Source organism: Thamnophis sirtalis, unplaced genomic scaffold, assembly GCF_051295495.1.
Source record: "Thamnophis sirtalis isolate CommonGarterSnake01/CBP01778 unplaced genomic scaffold, rThaSir2_p1.2 scaffold_4, whole genome shotgun sequence".
NCBI lineage: Eukaryota > Metazoa > Chordata > Lepidosauria > Squamata > Natricidae > Thamnophis > Thamnophis sirtalis.
The window spans coordinates 90855604-90876515 of record NW_028261384.1 but is presented as its reverse complement, the minus strand read 5'-3'; the positions used below and the strand labels follow the sequence as shown (position 1 = coordinate 90876515).

The following is a 20912-nucleotide window of genomic DNA, read 5'->3' as shown; positions in this document are numbered from 1 at the left end:
AGGATCCTGGTGCCAATTAACCATGCCACCTGGGAGACCCCGATAGTCACCCCAGTAAAGCCGAATTGCTCTGTCTGCCTCTGCGCTGATTACAAATGCACACTAAACAAAGCCCTCCAGCAGAGTGCATATCCAGTGCCAGTGGCGCAGCATCTGCTCCATTCCCTGGGAAGCGGGAAAGTATTTGCCAAACTGGACCTAGCCCAGGCATACCAACAGTTACCAATAGACAATGCCACTGCAGAGACTCAGTCTATAGGCACACACAGAGGGGCATTCAAATGCACAAGACTACAATTGGGGTCTTTTCCACAAAACAATGTCACTTAGACCCAGAGGTCATGCCTTCTATGAGGCAACATTTGTCCTACGCATCATTTCCTCTAAGGCTAAAATAATCAGCATCCTTCTGACCTTCCATAAGTGCCTTAAAGACCAGGCTCTTCCCCAAAATATAAGACGCTTGAAGTTTGTGTTGCTGGCATGGCTGTTCCTATTATTGCTGATTTCTGTTATTCAGTTGCTCTCTTCTTATTTACTTTATTATTTGATAGTTTATGTACTTGTTTTCATGTTTTTTTTCAATTAAAAGTCTCTTAAAATTGCTCCTACAAGTTGGGCAGCCTTTTAAATCTAATTAGTAGTTATAACAATGTGACTACATTACTATTATGTAAAACAATTATATAGTTTTTTAAAAAGAAACTTTATCTATGACACATATAATTAAAAGCTAGAAGATAAAGAGGGTAAAAAGGAAAATAAACCAAAGAGCTCTCCAATTGCCTATAGCATAATTTAATTGGAAATCTTAAGACTTATGCTGGGAACATAAAGGACTCTGAAATTATCCATTCATATAGTATACAATATTAGATCATAGAGCTTTTGATTAATAGAAGTTGTGGTACAGGTAGTCCTAAACTTATGACTACAATTGAGCCCAGAATTTATGTTAAATTAATTTGTCCAATTTTACAACTTTTCTTGCCAAAGTTGTTAAATGAATCAATGCAGTTGTTAATTTTGTAACGTGATTGCTAAATGATTCTGGCTCCCCCATTGACTTAGCTTGTCAGAAACTCGCAAAAGATGACATGAGCCCACGACACTGCAACCTTCATAAATATGAACCAGTTGTCAAGCATTTCAGTGTAAATCACATGACAATGAGGATGCTGCAACGCTTATTAAAAATGGTCATAAGTCAGTTTTTTCAGTGCTGTTGTACGTCGTGCTAACACCACTTCAACATTATTTACTTACACGTTGCTTTACTCTCATGAAGGTCAAGGTAACACAAATGGTTCATATATTTTTATTTTATTTTATATAAGTTAATATTATACATTAACTGAGAAGGTTGGTCCTAGTCTCTTAGAATTATAGCCATAGTCATTTTGCCCGTGTCAAAAAAAAAGAACTTGCTATGTTGATTTAAATGAAAATGGGAAATTTTGGGCTTTCCATTGTTATTAAGCTGCAACTCTCTCATCTTAGGCCTTATGGGTTGATGTTATTGGGAACTATGCCTCAGCAACATCTGGTGGTTTGCAAATTATTATTTTTTTTCTTATAATCACAATTCTATCTTATGTTTTGTTGTCATATTTTTCTGACAGCACAAAAATGCCTCTCTAACCTCTTTTAAAGGATATGTTCACATGATGTTGCTTTTGTCTAATTTCTGACCCACTGTGGAAGCAATGTAAGTTTGTCTTTAGCTGCTCCAATAGTTCCCCCCCACCCGGCCTCCCAACACAATTGTTATATGAATGAACTACAGTGCCTCACTGATGACATTGGTGCTAATAAGATCTGCCCAATTCCAAATGATTATTCGAGGCTGCTATAGTCTGCTTCTCATCCTGGACTCTCCTTCTGGGCCATATAGCCCTTGATTGCCAGAAAGACCAGCATCTGGTTTCTGCAAAGGCATCTGCCTGCCTATTCCATATTTGCTGCTTTGAAAAACCACCATATGGATTTCTTATACAGTATTGGACTTTAAAAAAAAACTTTCTTTTGAAAGAGTATCAAACCTTCCTGGGGGGAAAAAGTACTGGCAATTTCATATCTTGCTGGTTCTGTCCCAAATGAATGTGTTACAACTGATTTCTTGCAGCTGCAAGTTTTATTGTTTTGGGAAATACCATTTTGCCCACTTTATCGGGTATTTCTACATTATATCATTCATCCTTCTTTCCTTCCTTCTTTCCTTTCTTAGATAACTACCCATCTAAGTACCAGAACTCTGTGTGATGAACAAAATATAAACCTAATATTGTAAAAGAAAAAATAGAAAAATAAGCGGTGTTGAGACCCCAATAAAACTCATATTGAACCACCCCATGTTAGCTGTATCAATATCCTGGCCCCATTGTCTCAGAAAAAAAAACCTGTGTGCTTTCTTGAAGACTGCCATATGTATGGGAGGAAGTTGTTCTATAAAACAGGTGCCGTGACAGAAAAGGTACACTTCTGGGGCCCTACCTCGAAACATTACTTAGTTGAAGAAACACAGAAAATGCTCACCTTTCTGGATCTAATAGGATGTGCAGAAAGTATCTAGGAGGAGTGATCTCACAGGTAACCTAATTCTATGCCATTTAAGGATAACTAGCATCTTGAATTGCACTTGGAAACCTACTTGTATTTCATTTAGCAATGGGGTTATAGTACATGGGTACCCAAGGGTGCACCCACTGAAGCCCATGGTATTGTACACTACACCTGCTGCAGCTTCTGAGTGCTCTTCAAAAGCAGCCCCAGGTAGAATGCATTGCAATAGCCCAACTAGGAAGTGACTGGAGTATGAGCAGTGCCTCCCATTCAGGAAATGGTGCAACTGCACAAATGCATCTTTTGTCCCTTTGGACATGGATGCTACCTTCTTTTCAAGCAGGAGCTGAAAATCTAGAATAATATCCAGACTACACATCAGCTTTGATTGGGGGACATGTCATTGGGGAACCCTAAACCCACAGCTACTTGTTCTTGTCAGTTTGAGACAAATTGATTTTTTACCTGTCCCAACTGATACAACTTCCAGTTACTGGAGGCATTGCATGGGTTGGAAAACAACTCAAGGGCATTGTTTGAGTACTCTGTGCAGAGATATACAGCAGATTTTTGTCGATATGCTGATGGATTGAAATAAATTGAAATAAGGAGAACCAAGTTAAGGCCAGAATGTGTACACTAGTCCCATCCCAGGCCCGGCAGAGGTAATCTACAGTGTAATCAATACTATCTTGGTGTTATATCCTGGCCTAAAATTTAACAGGTCCAAATAATCTGCTTCCTCTTTGAAGTTGTAGGTGTACTATCTTTTCAACAATCTTTCCAAAGATTAGAGACTGAACAAAAGATGTCTAGCATTGCTAAGCCCAGAAATAATTTAACTGCCAACACTGCCAATATTTTGCAGTATTTATTGATTAATCTCTCCCAATTTATCCTATGCCCAGCAGATCATATGCACAATGGAGGGTTTTTGAATGAGGATAGTTTTTAGAAGAACTCCATCATACTTCATACTTCTTGCATATGTGGACGTTGACCAGATCTTTTTAAAAATATAGACTGAGTGCTCTTCCAAAGATTGTTAGACTAATCTTTAAAGAAACCAATGTAGTAATAATGAGGAAAACGATACTTTAGCATTATGAAATAATCTCAGTAACAGATCACTTACACAGATGAGTTCCAACTTCCACCTAAAAAGGACCTAATGACCAATAAGGAAGTTTCTTTGGGAGTTCTGGCCTTAATATAATTAGTCTGCTTCCTTGAAATGGAAGCAATGCTATGCAATGCTTAATTAATTTAAAACCTTGGAATAAAATTGCTGCTTCAGCGATCCAATTTATGGTAAGCATATAGCAAGTAACAACAAAGGGTCTTCTGTGACATGCAGAAGGAGGTGGCAAAGTGGAAGTAAAGAAGGAGGACAGGAGAACCTGTAGTTTTTGTTTCCCCCAATAGCTAATCCATGGCTATTTAATTCCTCTTTAATTCCCTTTGCCTATATCAAGAGAAGAGATTTGCACTTGATGTGTGAAATGCTTTTTTTTTTTAATGGAATTCTTGGAAATCTCTAGAAAACCTGCTGTGTCCAGACCATACTAGGCTGTCTATTTCTCTTTTTATCAATTGACTCCTATTCCTTTGAGTTTTATATTGGTCTGGTCTTTTTCCCCCTCTTAGTGTTGATGTAATCTTGGGAAACTACAAGGATTTGAATAGGCCAGAAGAAATAGGAAAAAGATACTTAGCTGCAAAAGAAGGTCCATAAAAATTAATAATAAGAGGGTATATACATATTGTATGGCTTATTGTGTGATGATCTAGAAAAAGTTGTATTTAAAACACAATATTGTGCAATCCAATTTTCAGTAGGTTTTGGACAGGTAATGAATCACATGCTAGAATGACTGTATTTTGGAATGCTGCCTAATGGTAGCTTTATCCAAAGCATCATGATAAAGGCCCAAAGAACTCAACTTTTAAATATCTATTTTAATATGTTTATGTACTACTCTGAGCATCCTGTTCTCTGTTTGTTTAATCCTTCTAATTATTTATGCTTCAAGTGGTAAGAGCATATGCAAGAATGTGCATTCTTTGTAGTATTGGAGCAAGTAGCTTGTAAAAACGCCGTATTTTCTTTTATCGGCATGCATCTTGTGTGTCTCCCATGAGAAGGCACACTGCTCCATTCACTCTAACTCAGAATACATATAGACATGGGTGACATGTCTATGGAAAAGTAGGAGTAAATATTGGACAAAAGTTCAAGCATATGATTTCCCAGGCTACTGACTCACAATGCTTCAGTGTAGTCCCATAATTACTTTGAATAAATAATACAATAATACAATAGCAGAGTTGGAAGAGACCTTGGAGATCTTCTAGTCCAACCCCCTGCCTAGGCAGGAAACCCTATACCATTTCAGACAAATGGCTATCCAACATTTTCTTAAAGACTTCCAGTGTTGGGGCATTCACAACTTCCGGAGGCAAAGTGTTCCACTGATTAATTGTTCTAACTGTCAGGAAATTTCTCCTCAGTTCTAAGTTGTTTCTTTCCTTGATTAGTTTCCACCCATTACTTCCTGTTCTACCCTCAGGTTCTTTCTTTGGATAATATTTTGACTCCCTCTTCTTTGTGACAACCCCTGAGATATTGGAACACTGCTATCATGTCTCCCCTAGTCCTTCTTTCTATTGAACTAGACATATCCAATTCCTGCAACCGTTCTTCATATGTTTTAGTCTCCAGTCCCCTAATCATCTTTGTTGCTCTTCTCTTCACTCTTTCTAGAGTCGCCACATCTTTTCTACATTGTGGTGACCAAAACTGAATGCAGTATTCCAAGTGTGGCCTTACCAAGGCATTATAAAGTGGTATTAACACTTGATCACGTTATCTTGATTCTATCCCTCTGTTTATGCAGCCTAGAACTGTGTTGGCTTTTTTGGCAGCTGCTGCACACTGTTGGCTCATATTTAAATGATTGTCCACTAGGACTCCAAGATCCTTTTCACAGTTACTACTGTTGAGCAAGGTACCACCTGTACCTGTTCATTTCATTTTTGTTGCCTAAATATGGAACCTTACTCTTTTCACTATTGAATTTCATTTTATTAGATAGTGCCCAATGTTCAAGTTTGTCAAGATCCTTCTGTATCTTTAGCCTATCTTCTGGAGTGTTGGTTATTCCTGCCAGCTTGGTGTCTCATCTGTAAATTTGATGAGTTCTCCATTTATTCCCTCATCCAAATCATTGATGAAGATATTGAAGAGTACTGGGCCCAAAACAGAGCCTTGGGGTACTCCACTGCCTATTTCCCTCCATGAAGATGCAGTTCTATTGAGGACTACACTTTGAGTGTGGTTGGTCAGCCAGTTACAAATCCATCTGGTGGTGATGCTGTCCAACCCACATTCTTCTACTTTATCTAGTAGTAGGTTATGGCCTACCTTATCAAATGCCTTACTGAAGTCCAAGTAAATTATATCGACGGCATTCCTCTGGTCCACTAATTTTGTCACATTATCAAAGAATGCAATGTTTAGTCTGGCATGATCTGTTTTTGACAAACCCCTGTTGGCTTTTGGCTATTACTTTGTTTGTTTCTAGGTGTTCACTAATTCATTGCTTGATTATCTTTTCCAGAATCTTCCCTGGTATTGAGGTCAGGCTGATAGGTCTGTGGTTTCCTGGATCTGTTTTTTCCCCTTTTTTGAAGATGGGAACCACATCAGCTCTTTTCCAGTCCTCTGGTAGTTCCCCGGTGCTCCAGGATCTCTGAAAGATATAGTTCAATGGTTCTGAGATCTCGTCTGCCAGTTCCTTCAGAACCCTGGGGTGTAATCCATCTGGTCCTGGTGATTTGAACTCGTCTAGGGTAGACAGGTGCTCACTTACCATTTTCTTCCCTATTTCAATTTGTATTCCTAATCTGATTTTTGTGGTGTTGTTTTTGATAGGTTGGACTGTTTTATCCCTTTGTGTAAAGACAGATGCAAAACATGAGTTAAATAGTTCTACTTTCTCCCTGTTGCTTGTCACCTTCTTGCCACTTTCTCCCAGCAATGAACCAATTGTTTCCTTAACTTTTTTCTTGTTCTTAACATGTTGGAAGAAGCTTTCTTTGTTATTTTTTCCTTTTGTGGCAAGCCTTTCTTCGTTGTGAGCCTTAGCTTTCCTCACTTCATCTTTACATGCTCGGGCTATTTGCTGATATTCTGCCTTAGTTTGATTGAAGTCTTGGTCTAAGTCCATTCCTGAACTTCTGATTTACCCATAGGGTTTGCCCACACTCTGGAGGCTTCAGGGAAGCTCCTGAAGCCTCCGGAGGGCCTCCAAGGAGGGTGGGGAAGGCTGTTTTCGCCCTCCCCAGGCTCCAAGCCTATGGAGCCTGGGGAGGGTGAAAAAAGTGAGCCAAATTTTTTTGGGGGGGGGGCTGGTTGCACGTGGATGCGCGCAGACGGGGAGGACATGCATGCACACTGGGTCGTGTGCATAGTATTATGTGTGGGGCATGCCAGCACACACACACCCTGTGTTCCCCTTGCTTTTGACATGCGAGCCAAAAAAGGTTTGCCATCACTGGTATAGGGTCTCCTGCTTGAGCAGGGGATTGGACTAAAAGACCTCAAAGTTTCCTTTCAACTTAGTTATCCTGTTATTCTATTAAGGCTGAGCATTGCTTTTAAAAATGTATTCCAGTAGGGTGTTCTAATTAACCCCTATCTTAAATATGGGCATCTGCAATAAATATTCTAGGGCACGGGTGGTGTGCAGTGGAACATATGATTGTAATTCTGGTGCAAAGTTTTTTTTCTCATGCCAGTATTAATGTGTGAGAAGCACAGAAAGACAAAAATGTATAGGCCTTTCTTACAAAACAAGTAGTGGCTGACATTCTTTATATACTGTATTTCAGTTTCTAGAAAGGATAAGAAGCTGGAAGTTTACTGCTTTCCCTTTCTGTCACAAATGCAGTCCACTGTAACAAAAAGTTATCTCATCATTTTATCTAACCACTTTTCTGATCCAGGTCTTAAAAAAAACCCTGCAACATATTGCTTTCTGTCCTTTTTCTCCATAACAAATGTTCTACATATAATTTTCTGCTCCTTCCAGTGGCTATTAGTGTCCCAAACCTAGACATCACGTGTGTCAATAAATTATACTATTCATGCACCACTGAAAATAACACTGTTACCGCAATGCATGTAAACAATATTGTAACAAAACTGGAAGTCAGGTCAGAAGATGCAATACTTGGCTAAGTGTAAAATAATAAATTACAGCTCATATTTGTAGTGCAGTGTTTCTCAGCTTCAGTAACTTTATGAGGCTGGCTGGGGAATTCTGGGGATTAAAACCCACATATTTAACATTGCAGAGATTGAAAAATACTGCATTTGAAAAATCACCATTTTTGGGTAGGACTATGAAGATTGAGCAGAATCTCTCTACTCCACATTTGTTATAGAGAAGCAAGGCAACTGCAGAAGCTGGAACTGGGTATGTTAATCAAGCTGCATTGTGCTAGGCCACTTAACCATTAGCTCCTGTCAATCCAGAATTACAGAAGCATGTAGATCAGAATGAATATCAAATTCAAACTAATTTACCTGATTGTTCATACATTAAATAATTATGTTTTAAATTACATCTTCTCTATCTGCATGGACTTGGTTCCTTCACATTTGTGTGGTATTTTAATTAATAAGACTCTTGGTGGAGGTTTATCATACTTCCACAACATTTTTTGTTTCTTTAACAACCCTGTAATCCCTTGCATCAAGATGGATTTGGGGCAATTGAATGGAGCTCGAACAGTTACTGGCCAGATGTCCTTCATGACACCTATACTTCCACAACATATTACCCTTGAATATGTTTTTCGTAGCTAGGAGTCATGGGAGATGAAGCTGCTTAATTTTTCCTTAACAGTAGGAATAAATCTTAGCATAGAAGATCTGTTCTGTTTGAGGATAAGCTCTAAACGTTCTTGTTCAGATTTTATATTCAGAAGTAGTTTCATTCTTCCTAGTGGGAAGACAGATTTTGAAAGCACAACATAAACTAATGTTGTACTTTCAAGAACAGTCTTCCCACAAAGCAGAATAAAGCTAGTTTGGCCGCAAACATTTCAATGTCTTAGGCTGGCCTGGATAGTAGGTGTATTCAGGATGAGGAGAGGGGTTTATCTGTTTTTATTAAAACAGCTACTGGATTTCATTCCAACTCTGGGCAGTGTACATCATGAGACAAATTAAATAGAATATTAAAGAGACCCAGATTGGATATTACAGAGATCATACAAAACAAATATTAAAATAAAAACCATCCAAACCACCAAAGCAAACATCTTAGAAGAAGCTTGCCAACTACTCTAACCCAAGGTCTGGAGAAAAAGTCAGGTTTTAAGGACACATTTAAACAGCATCAGGATGAACACCATAGGACTCTTTGCGAAGATATCATTCCGGCATGTACAGGTGTTGTAGCAGAAAAGAATTACTTTTCTGCCCATGCGGTGAAACTGTCTAATCAATGGGATCCAAAGAATGTTGCTTCATATATGATTGCATCCAGACGGTGATTGGTAACCATTGTAGCTCATGAAGCAATAGCATTATGCAGCATATTATGGTATGCCCTTCACTACCCATGCTTTTGGGATGCTGGATACAGGTTCCAAGTGGATTTCAACACATAAAGAGTACATTATAATAGTCCATATATGAGGATAAAATAGAATGACTGATTATCATATGGTTCAGGTATAGGTCAGGCATACTATATGAATTTGGGCAAAGGCATTTCTGGTCACAACTGCTACCTACTCTTTGAGCAGGAACTGTTAAGTGCAGGAAGATCCCCCAGTCCCAGAGAGAGAAGAGCAAACTCATTCCGTTCTAAAAGTGGAATATTTTCAAATCCAGGTCGTTGAAATACTTATAACCACTTTGTCTTGTCAAGGTTGAGTTTGAGTCTGTTCCTCCCCACCTGGTCTTGCATAGTTTCCAGATATCAAGACAATGCCTGACATCATCTTCTAGTCACTCAGGGTTGAGATGTACCACAGGAGATCATCAGCATAATGCTGGTATCTGACCTCAAATCAATAGTTGATATCACCCAAGTCTCACTTAATTGTTAAATAGGAAGGGTGAGTGGGTCACATCCTGAAGTACTCCCCATGTCAAGAGTCTTTGGCTTGATCTCTATCCTTCTGCCAACAATAACTCCATCTGACCACTGAAAAGGGAGAACCATCACAATATAGTACCATCTACTATTAATCCCCATATGCAGGGATTGAATGATAGCATGATTGATGGCATCAAAAACCTCTTTAATTCTAAATAGTATTCTCAAATAGGAGTATCTAGCAAAAGGTCTTCTAGGACAGAAATTATATGTGGAAGCAATGGGCCAGCAAACTGTATTATGTGTATAATTATAATTATAATTAAGGGAATGTGGTGGCTCAGTGGCTAAGATGCTGAGCTTGTCGATCAGAAAGGTTGGCAGTTTGGTGGTTTGAATCCCTTGCGCCGCATAAAAGAGTGAGCTCCCGTTACTTCTCCCAGCTTCTGCCAATGTAGGAAAGCAGGTAAAAATGCAAGTAGAAAAATAGGAACCACCTTTGGTGGGAAGGTAACAGTGTTCCGTGTGTCTTTGACATTTAGTCAAGCCAGCCACATGACTATGGAGATGTCTTCGGACAGTGCTGGCTCTTCGTAGCAGATTTTGCTATATTGCTATTCGTCTTTGAAACGGAGATAAGCACCACCCCCTAGAGTCGGGAACTACTAGCACATATGTGTGAGGGGAACCTTTACCTTTACCTTACTATTAATCCCCATATGCAGGGATTGAATGATAGCATCAAAAACCTGTTTAATGCTCAACAATATTCTCAGCTACCAAATAGGAGTATCCAGCAAAAGGTCTTCTAGGATAGAAATTATATGTGGAAGCAATGGGCCAGTAAACTCTATTATGTGTACTTTCTTGTAGCTAAGTTCAGGCTGCCAGTTTAGCTGTACCTCTGCCTTTTGTCCATTGCTATTGACCTCTGCATTTGCGAAGTGATCGTTTACATCAGTTGTGAACTTACACTGTGAGTTTGATATCCCCAGAGTGCGAGCCTGAAGAAAATTTAAAATAATGCCCTCACCTCCATCTCCCAATAAAGGAAAAAGGAGGAGCTAAGAAAGAAGACATTATGAAGAGCTATTGGTAGAACAAAGAAAGACTCTCAGTTCATGCTGTGGACTGGGAAGTAAGGGCAGGGCCCTTGAGACAAGCAGATGAAAGAAAATCCTTCTGGTGTGCCTTTAAAAGGCTTCTTTTGACATCTCAGTTTCTGAGAAATTCTTAAGTCAGGAAGGCAAAGGGGAAAGGGGATGCCCTTCTTATCAAGAAAGTAAACAGAGCTTGCTTGATTAATGTCTAGCAAGCACTGCTAGGTTATGATGTCTGTTTTCTTTTTTCTTTTTCTTTTAACTTTCTGCCAAAATTACTGGCTTGCTTTATTTGTTTGTTCTAAAACATGTGCACCCTTGCTTTCAAGCTGGAAAGGTTTGCATTGATAAATATTTTCCTTAAAATCTTTTTCTTAATTGCTGCTAGACCTCACAAATATGTGGGAAAGTGGAAGCAAATATAAATTATTTTGATTTTTTTATAGGACATAATATGCTAGTAAAGGTTATTATAGATATCAGTCTAGCCCTTCCAACCTAACTTAATTAATCTTGCAAAACAGACCACAAATATTTTTCAGGCCTCACCAATGACAACATTAGAACTGGTTTTTGAGATTTGGAGTCTATCTGTTCCTTAATGGAGTCTTCATGTTAAGGCGCAAAATGATTTTAGGAGCAGATACAGGGAACAAAAACAAGTGAAGGCTGATGCATTCATTCTTGTTATCCTTTTGAGATTTCCAGAGGCATTCAAATTACACCAATAGACAGAAACATATAGCAAGACATCACTTAATAGGATACATGAGCTTTGCTATAATGCTTTATAAACCATGGTTACTGTTTAATTTGATCTATGATACTAATAATTTGCGGCTAATATTGTAGAATTATTTAATTGAACTATGGTTTAGTGCTGTGAATGCTATCAACTGTTGGAGATCAAATGCAGGAAGACCTTTGGTCCCATCTAGCAGAACATGGTCAACTCCCTTCAACCTGTATTCCAAACAGTACTTAGCCCAAGGTTATGCAATTAAAACATTGCACAACTCATTTTTAAACCACATGACATTAATGAGTATGAGTAAGCAACAGTTATTAAGTGAATCTTCCCTATTTGTTTGTCAGAAGGTCACAAAAGGTGAACACTGGACACTGCAACCATCATAAATATGGGTCAGTCGCCAAGTATCTGAAATTTGATGACGTGGCCATGGGAATGAAGCAACGCTCATAAGTATGAAAAATGGTCATGAGTCACTTTTTTCAGTGCCATTGCAACTTTGAACAGTCACTAAATGAACTACTGTAAGTTGAGGAACTACCTGTACTACCCTGAATCATAACATAATTTGCTTGGTTCCAGTTTAGCACAATGTGTACACCAATCAATTTCAGCCAAGGCTAATCTTGGATGCACAATAGTGAGAAATTCTATATAATATAATACAATTAGTGAGCTTGACGCTATATATTTTAGAAATGAAGGAACACTTATACTTTTTTTCAGTTAGTATTTCAGTTTACACACATATATATATATTTTTAAAGGTTGAGATCCTCCTGCTCAAAAGTTGTTTGAAACACCCAAGAAAGTTGATTTATCCACCACTGATTTTTTAATTCAAATAGAGTTGCTCTTCCTAAAAAGCATCTAAATAAGAATAATAGGATTGTCTTTTGAATTCCTCCATTGAAGCAATTTGCTCCTTTAATTCTTCCAGTGCTCCGGGTGGCTGTTCTTCCAGTTTCTGGCATGCAGGTGTGCGCATGTGGAAGCATGCATTTCTGTTTTGGCACTTGGTACTTAAAAGCAATTTGCTCCTTTAGTTCTTCCAGAGAGTCCTTTCCAGCATTATAGTTTTAATTGGCCTATACCAGTGGTGGGTTTCAAAATTTTTTAGAACCTCTTCTGTAGGTGTGGCCTGCTTTGTGGGAGTGGCTTGCTGGCCATGTGACCATGTGGGAGTGGCTTGCCAGCCATGTGACAGGGTGGGCATGGCCAACTTGTAAAATGTGGTGAAACTCACTTAATGCTCTTGCTTAGCAACCAAAATGTTGGCTCAGGAACTCTGGCATTTGAAGCACGCAAGTCTTAAAGCTGTCAAGTTACAAGACCCTTGCACTCCTAACCCTTTAAAAAAAAACAGGGGTGTTCAAACTTGACAGCTTTAAGACTTGTGGACTTCAACTCCCAGAATTCCTCCTCTCGCTCTTCATCTTGATGATGTGCAGATGGACGGGGAGAGGGAGCTGGAACCGGTTCTAAACGGCACAGTAGATTTGTGGAACCTCTTCTATAGAAGAGGTTAGAACTGGCAGGAACCCACTCCTGGTCTATACTCATGATGGCGAAACTATGGCACACACGGCATGCAAGCCGTCGCCCATTGCTCTTCTGGATTCCAGCACACCGGCCAGCAGGTCTTCTCATGCACATGTGCACCAGTAACCGGAAGACCAGGTGGCTCTGGAAACCGGAAGATCATCTTCTCGGCACATGCATTTGAGCCGGATGGCTGCCCTTCCAGTTTCTGGCATGCAGGTGGGCGCACGTGGGCGCATGCATTCCCATTTTGGCACTTGGTGTTTAAAAGGTTCGCCAACACTGGCCTATACATTTGTCCTGATTGTAAACCTGAATACTGTATATTCATGATCTACCTTAGAATTGAGTAATTGTGCAGGCCTGCACATATCACTATGGACATGTGTTTTCTTTCCAGTTTATTCTGTCATCTTGTAGTGTACCTGACTGTGGAGTGGCAGATAGTACTAGAGAAAATTATTGCAAAGGAAAATGGGAGTAAACAGAAGAAAAAGAGAAAAAAAAAATTAGATACAAGTATTATTAATACTTGTATCTAAGGCTTGGTTAATTTGAACATCATTAGGTGTGACACAGAGATAGTCTCAGTCACTTATATTTATGAAATATTTGGTATTGACTTTTGGGATACCTGGACATATCCCAAAAAATCATTATGATCCTTCATCAAAATTGTTCCTGTAGTTTCACTTCTGGTATTTATGCATAGAAGTGGCATAACCAGCTGCTAGCTGCAATGGTTCAGTCAAGAGATGTTTGCAATTGAGAAGTACACAGCGCAAATGCCAGCTCATCTACCTGGAATCCAAAGGTGGGTTCCTATTGGTTTGGACTGGTTTGGCAAAGTAGGTAATAACTCAGCCTGCGACACCCCCGAACTGGTTCTCTTGTCATCTTGTTTTTTGTTTCTGCACATGCGCAGAAGCATTTTTTTAGTACTATGCATGCGCGCATCCCTGAGCGAACCAGCAATAGCAGCAGCCAGAACCCAACCTGCTGGAATCCACACTGTATATTAGACATTAATACGATTGAGCAGGTCCAGAGGTACTTCACAAGAGTACTCCACTCCTCTACTCACAATATAATTCCCTATGCCCTAGACTTGAAATGCTTTACCTGACTCTATTGTTACACCCTCTAAGCCTCACAGCTTCAACCTTAAATTGTCTACTGGGGCTTTACCCGATTCCTAAGAGGTCCATAAAGGGACGTGCATAAGTGCACCAGTATGCCTAACATACCTGTCCTACTGTCCCCATCTATTTGTATTCATATCTTTTGTTTACATCCATGTTTATATTTATACCTGCTATTTTGTACATGTTTGACAAACTAATAAATACAAATACAAATGTGGTGGAATGGGGAGAGCTAGAAATTGAAATGAAAATTGGAAAAAAGTTTTCTGGGGGCAGCATTGTGTTACTGATGGGGAAGAAGGATTGTTATAATGTGCCAAAAACTAAAGTCTCAGCAGGTGGCAGCATTTAGCCAGTTTTGTGCCCCAAAATTAAACAGAATTGGGATTCACCTAAGGAACGCTAAGATTATAAATTAAGATAGGAAATTTAAAAAGAAAAATCTAGAGGAAGGTAGAAGACAAACCATTTCTACGTTGCCACTAAAAAAAAAAACCATTTACTATTGCTCCATTCATTTGACTGCTTGAATTGGCTGCTTGTCACTTCCCAGCTCTCCAATAGCTCTTTAGAAATATGGTGATCAGAATTGTGCACACATTTCACACTTTATATATGAGACTATATATACATCTACAGATTATATATGCAGATCTGTGGCTTGGTCATCTTCTCCAGGATCTTCCCAGGTATTGATATCAGGCTGATTGGTCTATAATTTCTTTTGTGTGTCTTTTTTTCTTCCTTTTTTGAAGATGGGAACCACATCAGTTCTTTTCCAGTTCTCAGGTAATTACCAAGTACTCCAAGTTCTTTGAAAAATATGGTTTGGTCATTCATAGATTATGTCTGCCAGTTCCTTCAGAACTCTGGGATGTAATCCATCAAGTCCTGGTGATTTGAACTCTTCTAGAATGGTCCGGCATTCTCTTTCCATTTTCTTTCCTATTTTAATTTGTATTCTTACTCTGTCTTTTTATGACAACTTTTTTTGTCTTTTTATTTTATTTTTTAGTTGATTGTTGGAGAGCTGAGACAGTTTACTTTTAGTTCTCTCTTTATATTTCTTCCTGTGTTTGTGGCCATGGAGGATTTGTGCCTTACTGGAATTTGTTGCTCATGACCTGCTGCAAATCCCGAAAGAGAATGCTGATTTGCCAGCTTCATGGCTTCCTTTCAGTAACCCAGGCAAAACAAGCACGCACAGGTGAAATTGACTCTTTTGTGTTAAAGGAATGGAGGGAGGGAAATTTTTTGTAGCTCCTGGACCTGCAATAGTTGATTAGGGCAGCAATTGAATGACACATTCTTCCTTCTCGTTAGCCTTCTTACGTTAGTGGAAGTTAAGAGGGTATGGATCCTCAATCTACTTTTGAGAGAGTAGAGAATAGAAATGACCAGCAGCAGGTCCTTAAAATACACTTTCACCCTTGTATTTTTTCTCAAGCTCTTTTCTTTCTTTCTTTCTTTCTTTCTTTCTTTCTTTCTTTCTTTCTTTCTCTTTCTTTCTTTCTCTTTCTCTCTCTCTCTTTCTTTCTGTAAGGTATTTTCATTTAATTTGGAGTGATTAATTTTAGTATACTGCATCCAGTTTTGGTCACCATATTATAAAAAGATGTTGATCCTCTGGAAAGAGTGCAGAAAAAAGTAACAAAGATGATTAGGGGGCTGTAGGCTAAAACATATAAAGTAGGATTGCAGGAATTGGGTATGTCTAATCTAAAGAAGGACTAGGGGTGACATGATAGCACTATTGCAGTATTTGAGAGGTTGCCACAAAGAAGATGGGGTCAATTTATTTTCCAAAGCACCAGAAGGCAAGGCAAGAAGCAATAGATGGAAACTAATCAAGGAGAGACGCAACCTGGAAGTATGGAGAAACTTCCTAACAGTGAGTACAATTAATCAGCAGAGCAGTTTGCCTTCAGAAATTGTGGATGCTTCATCACTGATTTTTTTTTTTAAAAAAAAACTGTACAACCACTTGTCTGAAATAGTACAGGATCTCCTATTTGAGAAGAGGGTTGGACTAGAAGACCTCCAAGATTCTATTCGATTCTACTCTACTCTTTGCCAAAAAGACCCTACATATCTTTGTACATCATTGGCAATAATCTCCAGCACCTAGAGCAACTTAAGATCATGTTTCTCAGTATTCATATGCACATGCAAAACAACAGAATAATATAAATCATAGTAATGATACCAATAAGAGTAGGTTGTAGAAAATATGAGAAGATTAATAGTAATACAGCCATACTGTAAGAGTAATTATAGTTAGACTTAAGACAGTACTGGGGGAATTAGGTCTTCAGCAGAATGATGGCATGAGGGGAAAAATTGTTATTGTGCCTGGTTGTTTTGGCATGCAATGCCCTATAGGGTCATCCCAAAGGGAGGAGTTGAAACAGTTTGTGTCCAGGATGTATGATTTAATGAAGAAAATTGGTTCTTCAGATTCATGTTCTTTAGTTATCATTAGCAGTGCTGCAATTCCGATTAAACTAAGCAGAGCAAAATTTGGGTAATATCATGTAATACCTATTGGGTAACATCCCACCTTTTACATAATTGCTTTAAAATTTCTTGTTATGTAAGTACAAGCTGCTGGACATCATCTTAAAGGATTTGATTTATATTTTACACTTTCTGAATCAATATCAGATTAAGACCCTGTTTATATGATTATGGTGATTGCTGCTATGGCACATTTTCTGAAGGTTTTCCTGATTTTCCTGATTGGTGAATGATTGTGATCCCATTTTAGAAGAAAGACCAGCCTAGAGTGTTGTCATTCAAACAAAAATTAGCCTAATTGTGGATGCAGCATTCATTCATTTCATTCATAGACCAGCCAGAAAAGTATATCTCTGTACTCTGTATATTTAAGTTATCTATAAAAATATGATTTTAAGTTGACCTGCAATCATTTCTCCAGATTCTTCAAAATGTTTCAATATGAAAAAAGTGGTGCATTTATTATATGCTTAGTCATGTACAGACTTACGGGGTGTGAATTCTCTTCGGGGCAAAAGGCATCTTCATAAAACCTGCAAGAGTCAAGATATTTCAAAATTTTCCAAAGAAATCACGGAAAAAGTTTGTCTTGTCATCAACATATGTACTATTTTAAATATGCCTAAGCTAATTTTTTTATTTGATAAGGAATAGGTTAGTTGTTGCCTTTCAGAACATCTTCCAAATAGAGCATGCACTCTAAAAACAGATGCATGTAAAGAATTCTTAAACAACCCTCTGAAGAAACTTTTAGAAATATTGCAGTGTTTATCACTTAGTCATTCAGAGTGAAATTAAAGTAACTATTAATGAAGGCACTTCATTGCACCTTTAAAAGTAAACTATGGAGTTATTTTACAGCTAGAATAACCCACCAGTTCATGGACATTTTAATTAATTTCTTCAATACTACAATATCACTTACCACCATAAAATCTGGGCTGCTTCTGACATTGTAAACCTAGCTAATGAATGACTGTACAAATAAAATTTTGTAGGCAAAAGGAAATAAATAGATGAGGCATCACATCAGAGTATCCAAACTGAAAAGATAATCAGGAAAAAGCTATTAATAAACTTAGACAGATGAAATATGCATTATCAAAGAAATAGGACGTAGAGTAAAAGAGCCTTATGCAGACAAGTTATAAAGGAATGCCACCACTGGTTACAGCATCTTTGACATCCAGTAGTGATTTCCACAGCAACAAAAAATCAAATTTTACTATTCAGTTAGGACCCCCTAGATCATGGGAAATAGAAGTAACGGTGATATGATACCACACAGGTAGATCACATTATACTCAAGTACATATTTTGAAATTGCTTCTGAGATAGAATTTTTATTCAAGAAGCAGGTACAAGCAGGCCAGTATCAGAGCTCTGCTGGAATATATGAACAGTTTTATATTAGATGCCAAGAATGGCCCTAAAATGACATCCCAGAATTATCTATTGGTCCAAAAAATAATTTTAAAGGGAATTACACTATATTGCCAAAAGTATTCGCTCACCCATCCAAATAATCAGAATCAGGTGTTCCAATCACTTCCATGGCCACAGGTGTATAAAATCAAGTACCTAGGCATGCAGACTATTTTTATAAACATTTGTGAAAGAATGGGTGGCTCTCAGGAGCTCAGTGAATTCCAGCGTGCAACTGTGATAGGATGCCACCTGTGCAACAAATCCAATCGTGAAATTTCCTCACTCCTAAATATTCCAAAGTCAATTGTCGGCTGTATTATAAGAACGTGTAAGTGTTTGGGAACAATAGCAACTCAGCCACAAAGTGATAGGCCACGTAAACTCGTGCAACATCAGTGTGTGACTTCACAAATGTGCTGCTGGAAGAATGGTCAAAAATTCCCATAAAGACACTCCTGAACCTTGTGGACTGCCTTCCCAGAAGTTGAAGCTATTATAGCTGCAAAGGGTGCATCGGCATCATATTGAACCCTAAGGATTAGGAATGGGATGTCACTTACAGTAAGTTCATATGCGAGTAAAGGCAGGTGAGCGAATAGCTTTGGCAATATAGTGTATATGTTTTTAAAAGTACAATGACTATATATGTATACTTTTTGTCCTATTTTTTTCTTTTAAGAAAGGAGAATATACATTAAAATTAAATATGTATATTGAAAAGGAACTATAAATACCATCAACATAAAATGGAGTTTGCTCAGCAGCTGAAATACACCAAGTAAATGAGATGAAGAGTGGGAAGAAAAGGAGAGAGGTAAGGGAAGAAGAGAGGAATAGGAGAGAGGGAAAGGAGGGGGGAGGAGGAGGAGAGAAATGAGAAGTGGAAAGGGGAGAGGAGAAGGAGAGAGGAAGGGGAAGTAGAGTAGGGAAGGATGACAAAGGAAAGAAAGGAAGAAGAGAGGGAGAGGAGAGAGAGGGAGAAGAAAGTGAGAGATAAGGACAAATATAGTGTATGAGGAGCAGAGAGCTAATAATTGTGTTTTGGGAGTTGATGGTAAATTGAATCAATGTAAACATTTCATAATACAAAATGATGCAGGCTATGTAATAGTATATTGTAGGAAGTTATCACCCAGCCCTCCCAGAAAAATGAAATATCCTAGGAAATATTGAAAAGGCAGAACATTATGTTTCTCTGAATGTGAAAAGGAAGAAACATGTTTCAAAAAGACAAAGTGACTCTCCCTGAAGTTTCCTGCCTTCCCCCTTTTTGTCAATGGGCCATTAAGAAGGCCAAGCCAGTCCCTTTACATAATAAAAGAGTTCTCCCCTTCAGCTCCAGGGGGATGGAATCAAGGCATGCTATTATAAGCCTTTTACCCAACTGACCACATGGCATCTGAGAACTCAACCAAACCTGGATTCAAAACTCAGCCTAGAGAGTTGCCCCTGCATGGCCCCATGTGAGTCTGACAACCAATCAGAATACATTTCTTACACAGGAACAGGAAACAGATAGGTGGGGCCGAACAGATTATAAAAAGCCCTGCAAGCCCCTCCCTCGACCTCTTCTTCTTCTTCACTCAACACCTGGAAGCATGTGATCACCTTTTTCCCCAGGACCTCAAGCCGTGTGGTCCTGTCCACCATTAAAACATTAAACCGTCTTTCTAAGCAGCCACCATGCCTCCAGTGTCTTTTTCCCCACTTGGAGCCGAACCCAGAAGGAAATTTCTCCCAACAAGCAATTATATGTTATGAGAATGAAAAAAAAAATTACCAGAAAAAAAGGTGATAACTAGCTCTAGAGAGATTAGTTGTAAGTTCAAATGGTCTTTAATCAAGAATTATCTATATATGTTTATGCAGACATTGTGACCTCTATGTCTTATTATTGTGTATGTATCTTGTATAGTGTTTTTATCATGATAAATTATGAGAAGCAGGGAGCAAACTTTATAACAATATACTTACTGCAGAAATTAAAACTGGCCAAAACAGAACTAATAATCATTTTTTAATCATGGGGAAATGATTGTTAAACTTTATTTTAGGCTGCAGAAATGTGAAGCACAGTTTTGATCAAGGATCGTGGAAGTCCTCAACTGCTTACTACAGAGCACAAGCTATTGGAGATCTTGCAAGCTTCTGAGGAACTCTCATCATATATTGGCCAAGATTAGAATGATTGTTCCATGGACTTTTCTGAGGTAAAGCTTAACATTATTAAACAGCACATGTACTCTGCAGCCAGAAATATTGTTAGAGATGTGGATGAGCTCATTTTGTTGAGAAGATTGGATATGGCTATAATCTGGAAGAGTTATGCATCAAGTTAAAAAGAACATCATGAAATAACTGTACTATGCAAAGAGGAGATGTTGATGGAAGAGGAAGCACTGTGACAAGCAGGACACATTCTAATTCAAAATGACCTTTATCCATGAGGTCTCTAAAAAATGTGCTTAATCTGAGCTGGATCTTTTTCAAGTGACATTCACACAAACCAGATCTGAAAATGGTATGTATCTTGAAATCCCTCCTTTATCCACCCTCCCCTAGGAATGCCCCTGGATTCCCCCCCCCCTGACTGACAAACATTACACATTACAACACATTAAACAGAAAAGAAATGTTATTATCACATCTTTGAATATAATAGTGATAGGAGGGGGAGGGGAATTAAAATACAGGTAGAAATAAGAGGGGAAATATAATTTATGTATGTATGAAGGAAGTTTAGAACTGAAGG

The 20912-nt window shown here is 38.5% G+C and overlaps 1 long non-coding RNA gene across 1 annotated transcript in view; it reads left to right on the top strand.

The window, feature by feature from the left end:
• LOC148045972 (uncharacterized) overlaps positions 1 to 20912 on the top strand; it is a 27394-nt gene extending 6482 nt beyond the window's left edge. The window contains exon 3 of the long non-coding RNA XR_015696416.1: positions 20215 to 20912. This is a non-coding gene — a long non-coding RNA (uncharacterized LOC148045972). The remainder of the gene's footprint in view (positions 1 to 20214) is intronic.